Raw genomic sequence first — 19,978 nt, 5'->3', positions numbered from 1 at the left:
CTGTCCCCAGGCAACGGGCCCTTACAGGTGTGAACAGGGTGAGACAGAGACTCATCTGCAGAAGAAATAGTGACATCAACAGGACAAGCTTTATTAGGCATATTAATTTTACTTTTGACGCTGCACAGTCGAGAAACTTTCCCCATAGCAGGGTCACAGACGGAAGATCTCAAAGATCTGTTTCTAAATGACAAAGGATCCCACACATCCTTGAGGAAACCGGCAGACTCATGCCGATCACAATCTGCAGGAACATCCGAGAAACAGGCATCAGATCGCACAGATTCAAACTGCACACTGTCAGGAGCGAATCCTTCAGGATTCGCACAGGAATCAACCACAGCGGCACACTCATTCATTTCAGATTGCACAAAGTCAAGACTCACATGCTTTACCCCAGAAAGGCAGGAACAATCATCCGACAACGATGTCTCTTTATTGGAATCAATTGGTTGGTGTGTGTGCAACTCATCCAAAATCGTTTGCCATACATAGATCACCAGATCCACATCATCCTTGTCACATTCATCGGAATCAATCAGAAGGTACATAGAGTCAAGGCAAGCATTCAAGACATCTTCGCTTTTTGCGATGTAAAAATCGCAAAAGGCTTTCCAATCAAAATCGAATTCCTCCAGCAAGGCCCCAACATCCCAGGAAGCAAATGGGGGTTCAAACAGGCCAGTATCCAGATAATCTCCATAGGGTTGGAGTTCAGGAACAAGAACAGATTTTTTAACTGCTTTAACCACTTGAGGACCTAGGGCTTTCTACCCCTTAAGGACCGGCCACTTTTTTTTCCATTCAGACCACTGCAGCTTTCACGGTTTATTGCTCGCTCATACAACCTACCATCTAAATGAATTTTGGCTCCTTTTCTTGTCACTAATAAAGCTTTCTTTTGGTGCTATTTAATTGCTCCTGCGATTTTTACTTTTTATTATATTCAGCAAAAAAGACATGAATTTTGGCAAAAAAATGATTTTTTTAACTTTCTGTGCTGACAGTTTTCAAATAAAGTAAAATTTCTGTATACATGCAGCGCGAAAAATGTGGACAAACATGTTTTTGATAAAAAAAAAACCCATTCAGCGTATATTTATTGGTTTGGGTAAAAGTTATAGCGTTTACAAACTATGGTGCAAAAAGTGAATTTTCCCATTTTCAAGCATCTCTGACTTTTCTGACCCCCTGTCATGTTTCATGAGGGGCTAGAATTCCAGGATAGTATAAATACCCCCCAAATGACCCCATTTTGGAAAGAAGACATCCCAAAGTATTCACTGAGAGGCATAGTGAGTTCATAGAAGATATTAATTTTTGTCACAAGTAAGCGGAAAATGACACTTTGTGACACGAAAAAAAAAAAAAAAAAAGTTTCCATTTCTTCTAACTTGCACCAAAAAAAAATGAAATCTGCCACGGACTCACCATGCCCCTCTCTGAATACCTTGAAGGGTCTACTTTCCAAAATGGGGTCATTTGTGGGGTGTGTTTACTGTCCTGACATTTTGGGGGGTGCTAAATTGTAAGCACCCCTGTAAAGCCTAAAGGTGCTCATTGGACTTTGGACCCCTTAGCGCAGTTAGGCTGCAAAAAAGTGCCACACATGTGGTATTGCCGTACTCAGGAGAAGTAGTATAATGTGTTTTGGGGTGTATTTTTACACATACCCATGCTGGGTGGGAGAAATATCTCTGTAAATGACAATTTGTTAATTTTCTTTTACACACAATTGTCCATTTACAGAGTTATTTCTCCCACCCAGCATGGGTATGTGTAAAAATACACCCCAAAACACATTGTACTACTTCTCCTGAGTACGGCGATACCACATGTGTGGCACTTTTTTGCACCCTAACTGCGCTAAAGGGCCCAAAGTCCAATGAGTACCTTTAGGATTTCACAGGTCATTTTGCGGAATTTGATTTCCAGACTACTCCTCACGGTTTAGGGCCCCTAAAATGCCAGGGCAGTATAGGAACCCCACAAATGACCCCATTTTAGAAAGAAGACACCCCAATGTATTCCGTTAGTAGCATAGCGAGTTCATAGAAGATTTTATTTTTTGTCAAAAGTTAGCGGAAAATTGATTTTTATTGTTTTTTTCACAAAGTGTCATTTTCCACTAACTTTTGACAAAAAATAAAATCTTCTATGAACTCACCATACTCCTAACGGAATACCTTGGGGTGTCTTCTTTCTAAAATGGGGTCATTTGTGGGGTTCCTATACTGCCCTGGCATTTTAGGGGCCCTAAACCGTGAGGAGTAGTCTGGAAATCAAATTCCGCAAAATGACCTGTGAAAGCCTAAAGGTGCTCATTGGACTTTGGGCCCTTTAGCGCAGTTAGGGTGCAAAAAAGTGCCACACATGTGGTATCACCGTACTCGGGAGAAGTAGTACAATGTGTTTTGGGGTGAATTTTTACACATACCCATGCTGGGTGGGAGAAATATCTCTGTAAATGGACAATTGTGTGTAAAAAAATCAAAAGATTGTCATTTGCAGAGGTATTTCTCCCACCCAGCATGGGTATGTGTAAAAATACACCCCAAAACACATTGTACTACTTCTCCCGAGTACGGCAATACCACATGTGTGGCACTTTTTTGCACCCTAACTGCGCTAAAGGGCCCAAAGTCCAATGAGCACCTTTAGGCTTTCACAGGTCATTTTGCGGAATTTGATTTCCAGACTACTCCTCACGGTTTAGGGCCCCTAAAATGCCAGGGCAGTATAGGAACCCCACAAATGACCCCATTTTAGAAAGAAGACACCCCAAGGTATTCCGTTAGGAGTATGGTGAGTTCATAGAAGATTTTATTTTTTGTCACAAGTTAGCGGAAAATGACACTTTGTGAAAAAAACAATACAAATCAATTTTCCGCTAACTTTTGACAAAAAATAAAATCTTCTATGAACTCACCATACTCCTAACGGAATACCTTGGGGTGTCTTCTTTCTAAAATGGGGTCATTTGTGGGGTTCCTATACTGCCCTGGCATTTTAGGGGCCCTAAACCGTGAGGAGGAGTCTGGAAATCAAATTCCGCAAAATGACCTGTGAAAGCCTAAAGGTGCTCATTGGACTTTGGGCCCTTTAGCGCAGTTAGGGTGCAAAAAAGTGCCACACATGTGGTATCACCGTACTCGGGAGAAGTAGTACAATGTGTTTTGGGGTGAATTTTTACACATACCCATGCTGGGTGGGAGAAATATCTCTGTAAATGGACAATTGTGTGTAAAAAAATCAAAAGATTGTCATTTGCAGAGGTATTTCTCCCACCCAGCATGGGTATGTGTAAAAATACACCCCAAAACACATTGTACTACTTCTCCCGAGTACGGCAATACCACATGTGTGGCACTTTTTTGCACCCTAACTGCGCTAAAGGGCCCAAAGTCCAATGAGCACCTTTAGGCTTTCACAGGTCATTTTGCGGAATTTGATTTCCAGACTACTCCTCACGGTTTAGGGCCCCTAAAATGCCAGGGCAGTATAGGAACCCCACAAATGACCCCATTTTAGAAAGAAGACACCCCAAGGTATTCCGTTAGGAGTATGGTGAGTTCATAGAAGATTTTATTTTTTGTCAAAAGTTAGCGGAAAATGACACTTTGTGAAAAAAACAATACAAATCAATTTTCCGCTAACTTTTGACAAAAAATAAAATCTTCTATGAACTCACCATACTCCTAACAGAATACCTTGGGGTGTCTTCTTTCTAAAATGGGGTCATTTGTGGGGTTCCTATACTGCCCTGGCATTTTAGGGGCCCTAAACCGTGAGGAGGAGTCTGGAAATCAAATTCCGCAAAATGACCTGTGAAATCCTAAAGGTACTCATTGGACTTTGGGCCCTTTAGCGCAGTTAGGGTGCAAAAAAGTGCCACACATGTGGTATCGCCGTACTCGGGAGAAGTAGTACAATGTGTTTTGGGGTGTATTTTTACACATACCCATGCTGGGTGGGAGAAATAACTCTGTAAATGAACAATTGTGTGTAAAAAAATCAAAAGATTGTCATTTACAGAGGTATTTCTCCCACCCAGCATGGGTATATGTAAAAATACACCCCAAAACACATTGTACTACTTCTCCCGAGTACGGCGATACCACATGTGTGGCACCTTTTTGCACCCTAACTGCGCTAAGGGGTCCAGAGTCCAATGAGTACCTTTAGGCTTTACAGGGGTGCTCAAAATTTAGCACCCCGCCCACTTGCCAGGACAGTTAACAAACCCCACAAATGACTCCATTTTGGAAAGAATACACAACAAGGTATTCCATGAGGGGAATGGTGAGGTCATTGAAAATTTTATTTTTTGTCACAAGTTAACGGAAAATAACACTTTGTTAAAAAAAAAAAAAAAAAAAAAATTCTGCTAACTTGTGACAAAAACTAAAATCTTTTATGAACTCACCGTGCACCTCACATAATACTTTAGGGTGTCCTCTTTCCAAAATGGGGTCATTTGTGGAGTCTGTCCTGGCATTTTAGGGTCTCTGCAATCATTACATGTATGGCCAGTATTAGGAGTTTCTGCTATACTCCTTATATTGGGTATACAAGTAATGCACTCTGGGCTGAAAGGAAAAATGAACGGCAAACATACCTTGCTCCACATCAATGGCAGTGATAACCTCAGGAGAGAGACACCCTGTGCCACCCTGCACTCAGGGTGAGCCACCAACTTATGTGACTGGGCCTCAGAACTTTAGTATACAGCATTATGCCTGTAGGATACAGCAATATGCCTGCCAATAGAGATGACTCTGTGTGGCATTAAAGCATCATCATAGGCCCAAATCACATATAAACCGGGGGTGTCCACACTCAAGGGAAATTCAAACATGCCGTCTTATATCGCCAACCCAGGACAGATCAGCAATATCAAGCATGGAAACCGATCCTTCTTCCCATTTTTATGCTTACCCGTTTGGTCTTCAAGCTTACCTCTCCTCTCCCTGCGACAATGTGCGAAAGACCACTGAGTGTGTGCCTACTCCTGTGTCTGGAGTTCCCTAGGTTCTAATAGTGTACCTGCTCGTGGTACCTCTCAAAACACGGCCCTACGCATAGACCAGGCTGGTCAGGACAGCGGGGACAATAATAAACGGTGTCACTCCTTGTTCCAGCCCTGCTGCAGACACGGCAACGTTTTCTTCGGATGCGTTGACCTGGGGCACACGGAAGCTGATAGGCGTAATGCCTTCCATGCAGTCGGCTAGTTGCATCTGGGGGGGGGGGGCCTGGCACCTCCTGGATACAGGATGTCCATAATGATCTCTTCCTGAAATTGGAGGAAAGATCCAGTTCTCCCAGCCTTACTGTAGAGAACAAAGCTGTTGTAAACTGCCAATTGAATCAGATAAAAAGACACTTTCTTATACCAGCGTCTTGTTTTCCGGGTAACTAAATAGGGCGCTAACCTCTGGTCATTGAAGTCCACCCCTCCCATGTTGACATTATATTCGTGGACGACAAGGGGCTTTTCAATGACCGCAGTTGCCCGTTGAATTTGGACTGTCGTGTCTGTGTGAATGGTGGACAGAAAGTAAACGTCCCTCTTGTCCCTCCATTTCACCGCGAGCAGGTCTTCAGTACGCAAGGCGACCCTCTGCCCCCGTAAAAGTCTGGTGGTAACGAGCCGTTGGGGGAAGCCCTGGCGACTAGGCCGCGCAGTGCCACAGCATCGGATTCCTTCTAACTTTAAGTGCTGAAAGAGGGCCACACTTGTGTAATAATTGTCCACAAAAAGATGGTACCCCTTCTGGAACAAGGGTGACACCAAGTCCCACACAACCTTTCCACTGCTCCCCAGGTAGTCAGGGCATCCGACCGGCTCCAATTTTGAGTCTTTTCCCTCATAGACCCTAAAACGACATGTATAGCCTGTGGCCCTTTCACAGAGCTTATACAGTTTCACCCCATACCGGGCGCGCTTGCTTGGGATGTACTGTTTGATGCCAAGGCGCCCGGTAAAGCGTAAGAGGGACTCGTCTACGTAGATGTTCTGTTCAGGGATATAAGCATCTGCAAATGTTGATGACAGGTGGTCTATGAGGGGCCGAATTTTGTGGAGCCGGTCATAAGCAGGGTGGCCCTTTTCATGACAGGTTTTGTCGTCGTTGAAGTGCAGGAAGCGCAGGATGGACTCAAATCGTGTCCTGGACATGGCAGCAGGGTACAAGGGAACATGATTTACTGGGTTCGTAGACCAATACGACCGCAGTACATTCTGTTTCATTAGTCCCAAGTGAAGGATAAGGGCCAAAAAGATTTTAATGTCGGAAACTTGGACTGGTTTCCACCCGAAAGGCTGGGCATACATGCTCTCCGGGTGCTCGGTGATGAATTGTGTGGCTTTACGGTTGGTCTCAACCACAATTAAGTCCAGGAGAACCTGGGTGATGAACAGCTGCAAAAAGTCTAGGGCCGTTCCTAGATGAGCTGTCGCCACCTGGACTCCAGACTGGGCGGTGAAAGGGGGCACTACGGGTGCGGCGGAATCAGGGGATTGCCAATCTGGTTGTGCCAGCACCTCTGGGAGTCTATGGGTACTACTAGTGATGGGCGAACAGTGTTCGCCACTGTTCGGGTTCTGCAGAACATCACCCTGTTCGGGTGATGTTCGAGTTCGGCCGAACACCTGACGGTGCTCGGCCAAACCGTTCGGCCACATGGCCGAACTAAGAGCGCATGGCCGAACGTTCCCCGAACGTTCGGCTAGCGCTGTGATTGGCCGAACGGGTCACGTGGTTCGGGCCCGAACGCGCTCTGATTGGCCGAACGGTCACGTGGTTCGGGTAAATAAATACCCGAACCACGTCATATCTCCGCCATTTCTCTGTGGGTTTAGCTTTGGGTAGGCAGGCAGGGTAGTTCGCTCTCCAGCCACGCTAGCCAGGGTCCCCCCCAGTCATTGTGTGTCGCTGCTGGGAACAGTAGTACACCGCTCGCTCAGCCACACTATATAGCATTCTGTTTACTGCCACTCTGTGTACCTCGCTCAGCCACACTATATAGCATTCTGTTTACTGTTCTGTGTCTGCTGGGAATAGTAGTACACCGCTCGCTCAGCCACACTATATAGCATTCTGTTCACTGTTCTGTGTCTGCTGGGAATAGTGGTACACCGCTCGCTCAGCCACACTATATAGCATTCTGTTTACTGTTCTGTGTCTGCTGGGAATAGTGGTACACCGCTCGTTCAGCCACACTATATAGCATTCTGTTTACTGTTCTGTGTCTGCTGGGAATAGTGGTACACCGCTCGCTCACCCACACTATATAGCATTGTGTTTACTGTTCTGTGTCTGCTGGGAATAGTAGTACACCGCTCGCTCAGCCACACTATATAGCATTGTGTGTACTGCCACTCTGTGTACACGGCTCAGCCTGACTATATAGCATTGTGTGTACTGCCACTGTGCACCTCGCTCAGCCACGCTATATATAGCATTGTGTTTACTGCCACTCTGTGTACACCGCTCAGCCAGACTACATAGCATTGTGTGTACTGCCACTCTGTGTACACCGCTCAGCCAGACTCTATAGCATTGTGTGTACTGCCACTCTGTGTACACCGCTCAGCCAGACTATATAGCATTGTGTGTACTGCCACTCTGTGTACACCGCTCAGCCAGACTATATACCATTGTTTACTGACACTCTGTGTACACCGCTCAGCCAGACTATATACCATTGTTTACTGACACTCTGTGTACACCGCTCAGCCAGACTATATACCATTGTTTACTGACACTCTGTGTACACCGCTCAGCCAGACTATATACCATTGTTTACTGACACTCTGTGTACACCGCTCAGCCAGACTATATACCATTGTTTACTGACACTCTGTGTACACCGCTCAGCCAGACTATATACCATTGTTTACTGACACTCGGTGTACACCGCTCAGCCAGACTATATACCATTGTTTACTGACACTCTGTGTACACCGCTCAGCCAGACTATATACCATTGTTTACTGACACTCTGTGTACACCGCTCAGCCAGACTATATACCATTGTTTACTGACACTCTGTGTACACCGCTCAGCCAGACTATATACCATTGTTTACTGACACTCTGTGTACACCGCTCAGCCAGACTATATACCATTGTTTACTGACACTCTGTGTACACCGCTCAGCCAGACTATATACCATTGTTTACTGACACTCGGTGTACACCGCTCAGCCAGACTATATACCATTGTTTACTGACACTCTGTGTACACCGCTCAGCCAGACTATATACCATTGTTTACTGACACTCTGTGTACACCGCTCAGCCAGACTATATACCATTGTTTACTGACACTCTGTGTACACCGCTCAGCCAGACTATATACCATTGTTTACTGCCACTCTGTGTACATGGCTCAGCCAGACTATATAGCATTGTGTGTACTGCCACTCTGTGTACACCGCTCAGCCAGACTATATAGCATTGTTCACTGCCACTCTGTGTACACGGCTCAGCCAGACTATATAGCATTGCGTACTCTGCCAGTCAGTGTGTATATTGCTGGGATCAGTAATACTCCACTCACCGTCAACCACTATATGAGCTCACCATGAGTTCCTCAGAGACCTCCGCTGTGAGCAGCACTCCCAACAACAGCAACAGCCAACGCCCCACGCAAGCTATAACATCCACCCCAGCAGCCAGTGGTCAGCAGCAGCCCTCCCCGGAGGAGAACGTTGTGTCCATCGGTCCGGCGCCAGAGCGATTAATGAGGGCTGCCATTGAGGGGATGATGGGGCCTGATGTGGAGGAGGAGGTCGGGCTCAGGCCAGCATCCCAAGTTAATGTTGAGGACGATGAGGGGTCTGTGACTGTGTCTGGGGATGTTGGGGTGGCAGAGGTGGTGGGTGGGTCAGACTCAGGAGAAGAGTTGTATGATGAGGATGATGATCGGGACCATCTGTATGTGCCTCAGAGTCCGACCCCGGAAAACATGTTGTATCGTGTGTTTAGGTACTAAAATCTGCGTTCCCAGTAGTGTTGGGCGAACAGTGTTCGCCACTGTTCGGGTGCTGCAGAACATCACCCCGTTCGGGGTGACTATATAGCAGACTATATAGCATTGTGTTTACTGCCACTCTGTGTACACGGCTCAGCCACACTATATAGCATTGTGTTTACTGCCACTCTTTGTCTGCTGGGAACAGTAGTACACCGCTCACCCGCCACTGTATAGCATTGTGCTCTGTGTCGCTGCTGGCAATAGTGGTACACCGCTCACCCACCACTGTATAGCATTTCTGTACTGCCACTGTACTGCTGCCAGTCAGCGTGTACTGTAAGGATAAGTGAAATGAGGAAGAAATCCGGTGAAAGAGGGAGGGGCAAGGGAAGAGGTGTTTCCCCTGACGGTTGTGCTGGGGAGCTGTACTCCACGGCGGCGGCCCCCCACAATGACATATGACGAGTTTGAGGAGATGGAAGAGGAGGGTATGGACAATGTGGACATAGACCCAGATTTTGTTTGTGAACGAGAACATCGCCGTCGTAGCAGCAGCACAGATGAGTCTGTTGAAGAACCCACTGCTGCACGAGTTCGCCTTGTGCCACAAGGTAGGCGGCGCGCAATTTCAGGCACCACAAGCGTGGAAGTTCAAGTGAGAGGCAAAAGAGGCGCAAACAGAAATCGCCAGCAAGGCAGGTGCTCCAAATTCTGGGCTTTCTTTGAAGACTGCACTGAGGATGTTACCATGGCGATTTGCAAGGTGTGCAAGACCCGCCTGAGCAGGGGGAAAAGTATTAACAACCTCTCCACCACCAGCATGAGCCGCCACATGCTATCCAAACATCCCACTCTGTGGGCAAACGCGGCAGGACAGGGTACCACCAGCAACACTGCCTCCCTTGGGTTCACCAGACTCACCACCAGACCCGCCTCAGCAGCAGCAGTAGCCCAGCCATTGCGTGGTTCAAAACATTCCAAAAAATCAGATGACGCTGACACTGTCACTTTCCGGAGTAGTGCTCTTGAGGTCTCCCAGTGTTCATCAAACACAACAACCAACAGCCCTTCGTTGTGCAGCCCTACGGTTCAGTTGTCTGTCTCGGAGATGTTTGAGCGCAAGAGGAAATTGCCAGCAAATGACCCCCGGGCCGTGGCAGTAAGAGCCAGCATAGCCAAGCTTCTGGCCTGCGAAATGCTGCCATATCGAGTGGTGGAGACAAACAGCTTCAAGGGCATGATGTCAGTGGCCATCCCACGTTACGTGGTTCCCAGCCGCTACCACTTTGCGCGCTCTGCAGTGCCTGAGTTGCATGAGCACGTGGTCAGCAAAATAACCCGAAGCTTGAAGAATGCCGTTGCCTGCAAGGTTCACGTATCCGCCTCTCCACAGAAAATGCAGACCGTCTGACTCAAATTAAAATGAATCAATCCTGGATTGGAAATGACTACGCAACACTCCAGGACCCCAACCAAGTAACATGACCAATGAACATCTGGGATGGTTTAGCGTTTCCGGTCCCTGTTTATTGAACCTCTCATCTGTATTACATTTATGACTGCATGGCGGCAAAAAGCATTGCTGCTATATCCGCACGCTTTTTGTCCTCATGCAAGGCCTGGGTTGTTGTGTCTCAAAAAGCATGGCCTTCTCCTCCTGCGCCTGCTCCTGTTCCATCACGTGTGCTGCTGCTGCTGGGTTAGCGTTTCCGGTCCCTGTTTATGGAACCTCTCATCTGTATTACATTTATGACTGCATGGCGGCAAAAAGCATTGCTATATCCGCACGCTTTTTGTCCTCATGCAAGGCCTGGGTTGCGTCTCAAAAAGCGTGGCCTTCTCCTCCTGCGCCTCCTCCTGTTCCATCACGTGTGCTCTGTGCTGCTGCTGCTGCTGGGTTAGCGTTACCGGTCCCTGTTTATTGAACCTCTCATCTGTATTACATTTATGACTGCATGGCGGCAAAAAGCATTGCTATATCCGCACGCTTTTTGTCCTCATGCAAGGCCTGGGTTGCGTCTCAAAAAGCGTGGCCTTCTCCTCCTGCGCCTCCTCCTGTTCCATCACGTGTGCTCTGTGCTGCTGCTGCTGCTGGGTTAGCGTTACCGGTCCCTGTTTATTGAACCTCTCATCTGTATTACATTTATGACTGCATGGCGGCAAAAAGCATTGCTATATCCGCACGCTTTTTGTCCTCATGCAAGGCCTGGGTTGCGTCTCAAAAAGCGTGGCCTTCTCCTCCTGCGCCTCCTCCTGTTCCATCACGTGTGCTCTGTGCTGCTGCTGCTGCTGGGTTAGCGTTACCGGTCCCTGTTTATTGAACCTCTCATCTGTATTACATTTATGACTGCATGGCGGCAAAAAGCATTGCTATATCCGCACGCTTCTTGTCCTCATGCAAGGCCTGGGTTGTTGTGTCTCAAAGCGTAGCCTTCTCCTCCTGCGCCTCCTCCTGTTCCATCATGTGTGCTCTGTGCTGCTGCTGCTGCTGCTGGGTTAGCGTTACCGGTCCCTGTTTATTGAACCTCTTATCTTTATTACATTTATGACTGCATGGCGGTAAAAAGCATGCTATCTGCACGCTTCTTGTCCTCATGCAAGGCCTGGGTTGTTGTGTCTCAAAGCGTGGCCTTCTCCTCCTGCGCCTCCTCCTGTTCCGTCACGTGTGCTCTGTGCTGCTGCTGCTGCTGGGTTAGCGTTACCGGTCCCTGTTTATTGAGCCTCTTCTCTTTATTACATTTATGACTGCATGGCGGCAAAAAGCATTGCTGCTATATCCGCACGCTTCTTGTCCTCATGCAAGGCCTGGGTTGTTGTGTCTCAAAAAGCGTGGCCTTCTCCTCCTGCGCCTCCTCCTGTTCCATCACGTGTGCTGCTGCTGCTGCTGGGTTAGCGTTACCGGTCCCTGTTTATTGAACCTCTTATCTTTATTACATTTATGACTGCATGGCGGTAAAAAGCATGCTATCCGCACGCTTCTTGTCCTCATGCAAGGCCTGGGTTGTTGTGTCTCAAAAAGCGTGGCCTTCTCCTCCTGCGCCTCCTCCTGTTCCATCACGTGTGCTGCTGCTGCTGCTGGGTTAGCGTTACCGGTCCCTGTTTATGGAACCTCTTCTCTTTATTACATTTATGACTGCCTGGCGGTAAAAACCATGTTACCTGTGCAAAGAAACATGACATTTTCAGCATTTAAAAGACAATTTTTCCTTTGAAACTTTACAATCAATTTTCTCAAAAACTATAAGCTCTTTTTGCTAAATTTTTTTCCCTCTTGTACCCACTCCCAAGGTGCACATACCCTGTAAATTTGGGGTATGTAGCATGTAAGGAGGCTTTACAAAGCACAAAAGTTCGGGTCCCCATTGACTTCCATTATGTTCGGAGTTCGGGTCGAACACCCGAACATCGCGGCCATGTTCGGCCTGTTCGGCCCGAACCCGAACATCTAGATGTTCGCCCAACACTAGGTACTACGGGCCCGTCTTCTTCTTGGTGGCTGCGACGGGGGTACTACTGCACTTGCCACCGTACCAGTTTCAACTTCCATGCTGACGCTCACCACTTCGTCAGGGTCTACGGAAGCACTGGCACTAAGTCCAGGAGATGCTGCGCTGCTGGTGCCTGCCTCACCAAGAAAACTATTAACAGCGCTAGCACCACCCTGCTGCCCTTGAGGCGGATCCTGCGCCACCTGCGGTCTAACGACTTGGGGTCTGGTACGCCTGGCTCTAGCCGGGACCATAGCCTCGTCATCAGTATCGGTCAGGGAACCACTGCTTTCTACAGGTTCAAAATCGGACCCGGAAGATTCGACGGATGATTCTTCCCAAAAGAACTCATCCGACTGGTCCATGTACCTGTATACCTCGTCATCGGAAAGCCCCCTTCTTGCCATTTTGGATTGCTAAATTTATGGGGTTTTCCTCCGAGACTACCCAGAAAAAAAGAGCACCTACCTAGCAAAAAGGGAGTATTTGAGAGGTATTGGGGTTGGTGGGAAGTGGGGTCTCAGAGGCAATTAAACAATCACGGGACAATCAAATCCAATTACAGCACAATCGACTCCAATCACAGCACAAGCAGATCTGATGCACTCGGAAGGTGATGGGGGGAGGGTGGGATTGGGTGTGGCGGGAAGTGGGGTCTCAGGCAATCAAACAATCACGGGGCAATCGAAGCCGATCACGGGACAATCAAATCCAATTACAGCACAATCGACTCCAATCACAGCACAAGCAGATCTGATGCACTCGGAAGGTGATGGGGGGAGGGTGGGATTGGGTGTGGCGGGAAGTGGGGTCTCAGGCAATCAAACAATCACGGGGCAATCGAAGTCGATCACGGGACAATCAAATCCAATTACAGCACAATCGACTCCAATCACAGCACAAGCAGATCTGATGCACTCGGAAGGTGATGGGGGGAGGGTGGGATTGGGTGTGGCGGGAAGTGGGGTCTCAGGCAATCAAACAATCACGGGGCAATCGAAGTCGATCACGGGACAATCAAATCCAATTACAGCACAATCGACTCCAATCACAGCACAAGCAGATCTGATGCACTCGGAAGGTGATGGGGGGAGGGTGGGATTGGGTGTGGCGGGAAGTGGGGTCTCAGGCAATCAAACAATCACGGGGCAATCGAAGTCGATCACGGGACAATCAAATACAATTACAGCACAATCGACTCCAATCACAGCACAAGCAAATCTGATGCACTCGGAAGGTGGTGGTTGGAGGTGGTGGGGGGGTGGGGGGTGGGGTTGGGTGTGGTGGGGGGGAGGGTGGGGTTGGGTGTGGCAGGAAGTGGGGTCTCAGGCAATCAAACAATCACGGGGCAATCGAAGCCGATCACGGGACAATCAAATACAATTACACCACAATTGAATACAAGCGCAGCACAATCGAATACAAGCGCAGCACAGTCAAATACAATGCACTTGGACGGTGATTAGGGGGGGGGTCTGAGGGCGATTTGAGGGGGTGGGGGGTTGATCAGGAGCCTGCACGGGGCAGACTGAGTCCTGATCTGATGAGAGGCAGACACAGGGGGTTACTGATCAAAGATCAGTTAGTGATTGCTGGGGAGGACAGATGTAAACAAACAGCAGGGGATGTAATCAGAAGGGGGGTACGAGGGCAATCGAGGGCCTGGGCAGGTGATCGGTTACCCCCGCGGGGCAGTTAGGGTCTGCTCTGATGGGTGGGGGTGCTGAGGGCTGATGGACAGGTGATAGACAGGTGATCAGAGGGGGATCAGAGGGGGATCAGAGGGTAATGTAGCTGTATACAGATGTATACAGTATACAGGGGGGTAGTCTGGGATGGGGTGTGGGGGTGATCTAAAGGTAGGGGGGGGGATCAGGGGTGACTAGGAGGCAGTTAGGGACCTAAACTAAGGGGCAGCGTCGCTAGTTAGTGGCAGGTGGGGGGGGTGGGGGTTTTACAGGGGTGCAAGGGTGATGGGCAGGGGTCTGCTGGGGTGATCAGGGGGGGTAGGAAGGCTGGGGTGGGTGATCAGGGAGGCTGAGGGCAAAAAACACAGTGTAGCTATGTCACTTACAAGTCATTCCTCCTCGCTGGTGGTCTCTGCAACAATGAGACCACGAGGCGAGGAGGAAGCACGTATAAGGCACTTTGTTTACCTAACAAAGTGCCTTATACTCAGGGATTGGCTGATCATGCGGATTCCACCGCTCGCCGGCTCTGCTAAGTGGCCGGCGAGCGGAGACAAAATGCCCGTGCTTCGATCCCGGGCGGAGGATCGCGTCACGGATGACGCGATCGCTCCGCCCATGCCCTTAAATGGACTGCCGCCTCTGTGGGTGAGGCCGTCCTGCAGGGCTCCACTTCCCCGCCGCCCCTGTGTAGTGGGCGGTCGGGAAGTGGTTAATGTAGTGTGCGATCCTACCTATAGCAGGATCCACATAAGCTTTGGATTGGGGCAAAAAAGCCGGAGACGGAACAACATCATTACAAACATCAATAGGAAGTGTTTTATTCCGATGCTTGCGTTTTTTAGTTTTTCTCTTTTTCGCCACTTTGCATGTCTGCTGTTTAAAACCTGAAGTGGCAACAGACACATTGAACTGATTGTCATACTGAAAAGTTTTACATGGAAGGGAAAGATCAGCTGACTTATCAGCAGCTACACACTCAATCAGAGCAGGTGGTAAGCCAGGCAGTTTAAACCAGTGAGAGAATATCACTGCAAGCAACTGATACAGATTACCATTCCAAGAATTGATTTTTAACAGATTATATGCCCAGGTGAACAAATCGTCTTTTAAGAGCACATAGGCAAACAGAAGAGCCGACGTGGACGGATCAGAAATCTGAAAGGTGGGATTCAGGCAAAACCTCACACATTCAGAAAGAAATTCCGCCTTGGTCTCTGAATTAAGCCTTTTAAAGCTCTTAAAGACACAGGACCCAAACTCGACAAAATCGTACAAATCGGAATTTCCGTCTACACTGGGGTTTTGGGTAGGGCTGGTCATTCTGTCACGATTGTGGAACTTTCCCCGTGATCAGCGCACAACGCGTGCGCTGACACGGCGGAGATCCTCCACAAGCGTATAATTTGCAGGAACCCAGCAAAAGGTGCTATGCACCTGTAGAGGGAAATTCCTGTCGGCAGATGGCGCTGGGGAGTGCAGAGGAACCAATCCTCTGTACCTCCACAAGTGCCAGACAGGAATTGTACGAAGCGCAGAACGCAATCGCAAGAGAGGCGATTGCGAATGAGATTGAGCAAAAGGGATAGGTTGTATGTGTGTGCGCCAATCCAGTCGCCACTCCGCGACCGCGCACACACAACAGCAGATACGAAATAGGAACGCGATCGCGAGAGGTGCGATCGCGAGACGTGACACAAGGCAGAACAGAATAGAATACGAGGGTAGCAAAGGCACAGCAAATACAATAAGGAGATACGGAAAATAACAACCGCTAGCTAACCGCGAACACCGCACCGATTCGCAACAGTGCACGCGGTTATGCGCGATCTCCACGTGATAAGCACAATAGAGACAAGCACGCCTAACTAACCATAAACAGACAAACATGAAACAGGGGACGCGAGCGCTTGCTTAACGGTTACCTCACCGAGCCTGTAGCAAGCGCAGCGGACAAGACAGACACACGAAAAACAAGAACTAGGCAGGAAGGATCCACCGCTCTTCCGCCAGAGCAAGTGTGATCCAAGCAGGAACACAGATCAGAAAGATCCACAGCCGCTAACGCTAGCGGCTAGTGCGATCTCAGCAAGACAGAACGATTCGCTATCAACCGCCGTTGGTGACAGCGCAATCGCGACCGACAAGACAGAACAGAAGGATCCCCAGCGCTCGCACAAAGTAGCTAGCGCGATCCCAGGAAACAGAACAGAAGGATCCCCAGCGCTAGCACAAAGTAGCTAGCGCGATCCCAGGAAACAGAACAGAAGAGATAGCTGGCAGCAACCGCTGCACCAGCTATACTCCAAGAACATAGATCAGAACCATTTCCTGTCAACCACCATAGGGACAGGACAATGGCAAACAGGCAAGACAAGACAGAACAGGCAATACAGATAATACAATAATACAACCTGACTGGGCTAGAAGGGGAGCCTAAAGCAACCCCCAGGAATTAACTATACTAGATAGCAATGGCTGACACTCCAGCAGGAGTGTCCATCAGGAACTGAGCATGGAAGGGAAATGACCAGCAAAGCATTGTGGGAAAGACATAGTACTTATAGTACACGCCTCCAATGAATGTGGCCAGGCAATTTGCATGACAACGTATGCAAATTCCTCTGCAAGCACAAGCTGCAAAACTCTTCTTTCCAGAGTCCTGCAGCATGCAAACTTACACAATGGTCAAAGGGCTGCCTGTCTGCACAGGCAGCTGAGCAAATCATCACACTTTATAACTACTTATCACAATTAATTGATCTATATCTTGTTTTTTCCGCCACTAGTTAGGCTTTCTTTGGGTGGTACATTTTGCTGAGAATTATTATTTTCTAAATCCATTTTAACAGGAAGATTAATAAAGAAATGGAAAAAATGTATTATTTCTCAGGTTTTGGCCATTATATTTTGAAATTAATACATGCTACCATAACTAAAACCCACACATTTTATTTGCCCATTTGTCCCGGTCATTACACCATTTAAATTATGTCCCTATCACAATTTATGGCGCCAATATTTTATTTGAAAATAAAGGTGCATTTTTTCAATTTGCGTCCATCACTATTTACAAGCTTATAATTTAAGAAATTATATTAATATGCTCTCTTGACATGCATTTTCAAAAAGTTCAGACCCTTAGGTAACTATTTATGTTGGTTTTTTTTCTTAATTGTAATTTTTTTTATTAAAAATTGTATTTGGGTAATTTTTGGTGTGGGAGGTAAACAGTTAATTTTAAATGTAATATTGTGGGTTTGTTTAATAAAAAATGCACGTGGGTGTAGTTTTACTACAGTCAAAAAGTCCTGGAAGCGAACGATCTTGCGTCTGATAAGAGACCGTCGTTTTTTTGTGCCGGGGACTTAGATCGATGAATGGGAACAGCAGCATAGTCTATCTGGATGGATATATCTGTCCAGATAGACTTAAGTGGTTAATGCACCCCTATACTAATTTTACTGTAGATATATGAAAAATGTTCCTAAGGGCATGCTCCTAATTGAGATCATGGATGGTGTCCTGAGGTATTTTCTCCCAGATCTGAATGAGGGCATCACTGATACTCCTGGAAAGTCCAAGGTGCAATCTGGAGGTGTCAGATAGACCAAGACAACATGCCCCAGAAGTATTCTATTATATTTAGGTCACCATGAGGGCCAGTCGATGGTCTCAAGTCCTTCAAATTCCAGGAATTGCCTGCATGCTCTCACCACTTGAGGCTGGGCACCACCACCATTAGTTTCCTTAAAAAGGACTGTAACTTTCAATAAGATGCTGTAGCACAATCTTGCAGTACAAAACGTAGTACAACTTTATTGGCACAACACAAAAATTCAAAATTGACGTATTCATAAAACTTGTTTTATCTGCGAGAACAATCTTCATGAACAACAATATAGTATATTGGGCACCACCACCAAACTGGTCATGCTAAATGATGTTTAGGACAGCAAGGCCCTTTCACTTCGGTCACATAATTGTCTCCACAAAAACACCTGATTAGAAGGTGATCTGATCTGATCTTTATCAGAGGAAGTGAAGTGGCCGTCGGGGCACCAGCTCGGGGGCCGGGCCCCCCTGCAGTTGCAGGGGCTGCTCTCCTGTAATTACGCCCCTGCATTTGATTGTTGTATTGTGTGTCAAATTAATTAAAAAAAAATTATCTTTCCCCAAGGATGGTTGCACTAAAGGTACCCATACATTACACTGATTTACCATCGAAATACAGCAGATTTGATCTGCTGTGATCGAATCTGCTGTGAAATTGCTAACACAAATGTAGACCGATGATCAATTTCCACCTGAAATCGATCAATTCAGTCGATCTGTCCAGGCGGAAAATTTAACTAGATCGACGGCGGGTTGGGAGCATGTCGTTACTGGCGTTTGATACGGCGACGACCGACGCAGCAATACATCACCTGTCCGGCCAGCGTGAGTCCCCAGGTACCCGCAGTTTCTCACTTCTTCTGGCACTTCTCCATCTTCTCTTAACTGCCTGTCCCATCCTGTGAGAGAGCAAAGTTCAAACAGTAGAGGGTACTTTACCATTTTAACTTTCTACTTGTCACAGGATGGGACAGGAAGTGAAGTGAAGATGGAGAAGTACGCTGGAAGGAGTGAGAGACTGCGGGGACCCGAGGACTCATGCCAGCGGACAGGTAATGTATTGCGGCTGGCCGGGGGAGCAGGGGCATGAGGCAGGCGGCAGCTCCACAGGTTGTGAATCGATTTCATGCTGAATCATCGATCCAAAATTTGTGTGCAGTGTATGAGCAGCCATTAGATCTCTCTCTGATCAGATTCAATCAGAGAGGGATCTATCTGTTCGTCGATCTGGTGGCAATCGACCAGTGTATGGCTGCCTTAAATCTTTTCTTTTTATTATGTTTCTGAGTGCACCCATTATAAAGTAAATTCATGATGTTAGCAATTGCTTTGTAGCTATTTCACCATAGCTAAGGAGCAGCCTTTTCTCCAGGCAAAGTGAAGTCAATGGCCTCAATTCACTAAGCTTATCTCCTGTCTTTAATAACGTTTCTAGAGTTATCACCATGGTGGTTATAAGGCATGTAGTATTCAGGAAACATTTTACCTCAGGCAAACCTAAAGTTAACTCTTCTGTCTTTAGGTTAACTCTTCAATCCTTAAAATAACTCCAGAATTCTAGAATTCTAAAGTTAAAGACAGGCTGTTAATTAACTGCGTGTGAAAATAATTACAGAGGAGGTAACTTAACTACAGAGGTAACTTAGCTACAGAGGAGGTAACTTAAGGAATGAAGAGGTAAGATAACTGTCTCACTGTGTGGTGGTAAGTTTTATCTTGCCTTATTATCTACAGCACAATCTTAGTGAATTGAGGCCAATGTGGTGTCATCTCTGGCACAAAGCGTTGGGTCAAGGCCAGGGTCCATCTGACCACGGATGCCTGGTCTGCCAAGCACAGTCAGGGCAGATACATTACTTACACAGCCCATTGGGTCAACCTGGTGACCGCTGGCAAGCAGGGAGTACATGGCTGTGCAGTGGACCTAGTTGTGACACCTCCACGACTTGCAGGCAGGCCTGCTGCCACCTCCTCTCCTTCTCCTCCTACTCCTCCTGCTACATCCTCTTCGCTGTTGTCCTCCTCCTCCTCCTTGGCTGAGTGGCAGTGCTACTCTACTGGTGCTGCGATCTCCTCTCCAGCTACACAGCCCCAACTCCCCAAGGCCTATGCTGCATGCCAGGTACAACGGTGTCACGCCATCTTAGACATGTCTTGCCTCAAAGCGGAGAGTCACACTGGATCAGCTCTCCTGGCTGCTCTT

General features: G+C 47.6%; 1 long non-coding RNA gene across 1 annotated transcript in view; it reads left to right on the top strand.

The window, feature by feature from the left end:
• The window catches only part of LOC137504203 (uncharacterized), a 224,138-nt gene that overhangs the window by 105,219 nt on the left and 98,941 nt on the right, over nt 1–19,978 (top strand). The gene's annotated exons all lie outside the window — the stretch shown is intronic.

The sequence above is a fragment of the Hyperolius riggenbachi genome, chromosome 4 (genome assembly GCF_040937935.1).
Source record: "Hyperolius riggenbachi isolate aHypRig1 chromosome 4, aHypRig1.pri, whole genome shotgun sequence".
Lineage (NCBI taxonomy): Eukaryota > Metazoa > Chordata > Amphibia > Anura > Hyperoliidae > Hyperolius > Hyperolius riggenbachi.
This window is presented reverse-complemented; position numbering and strand designations above follow the sequence as displayed.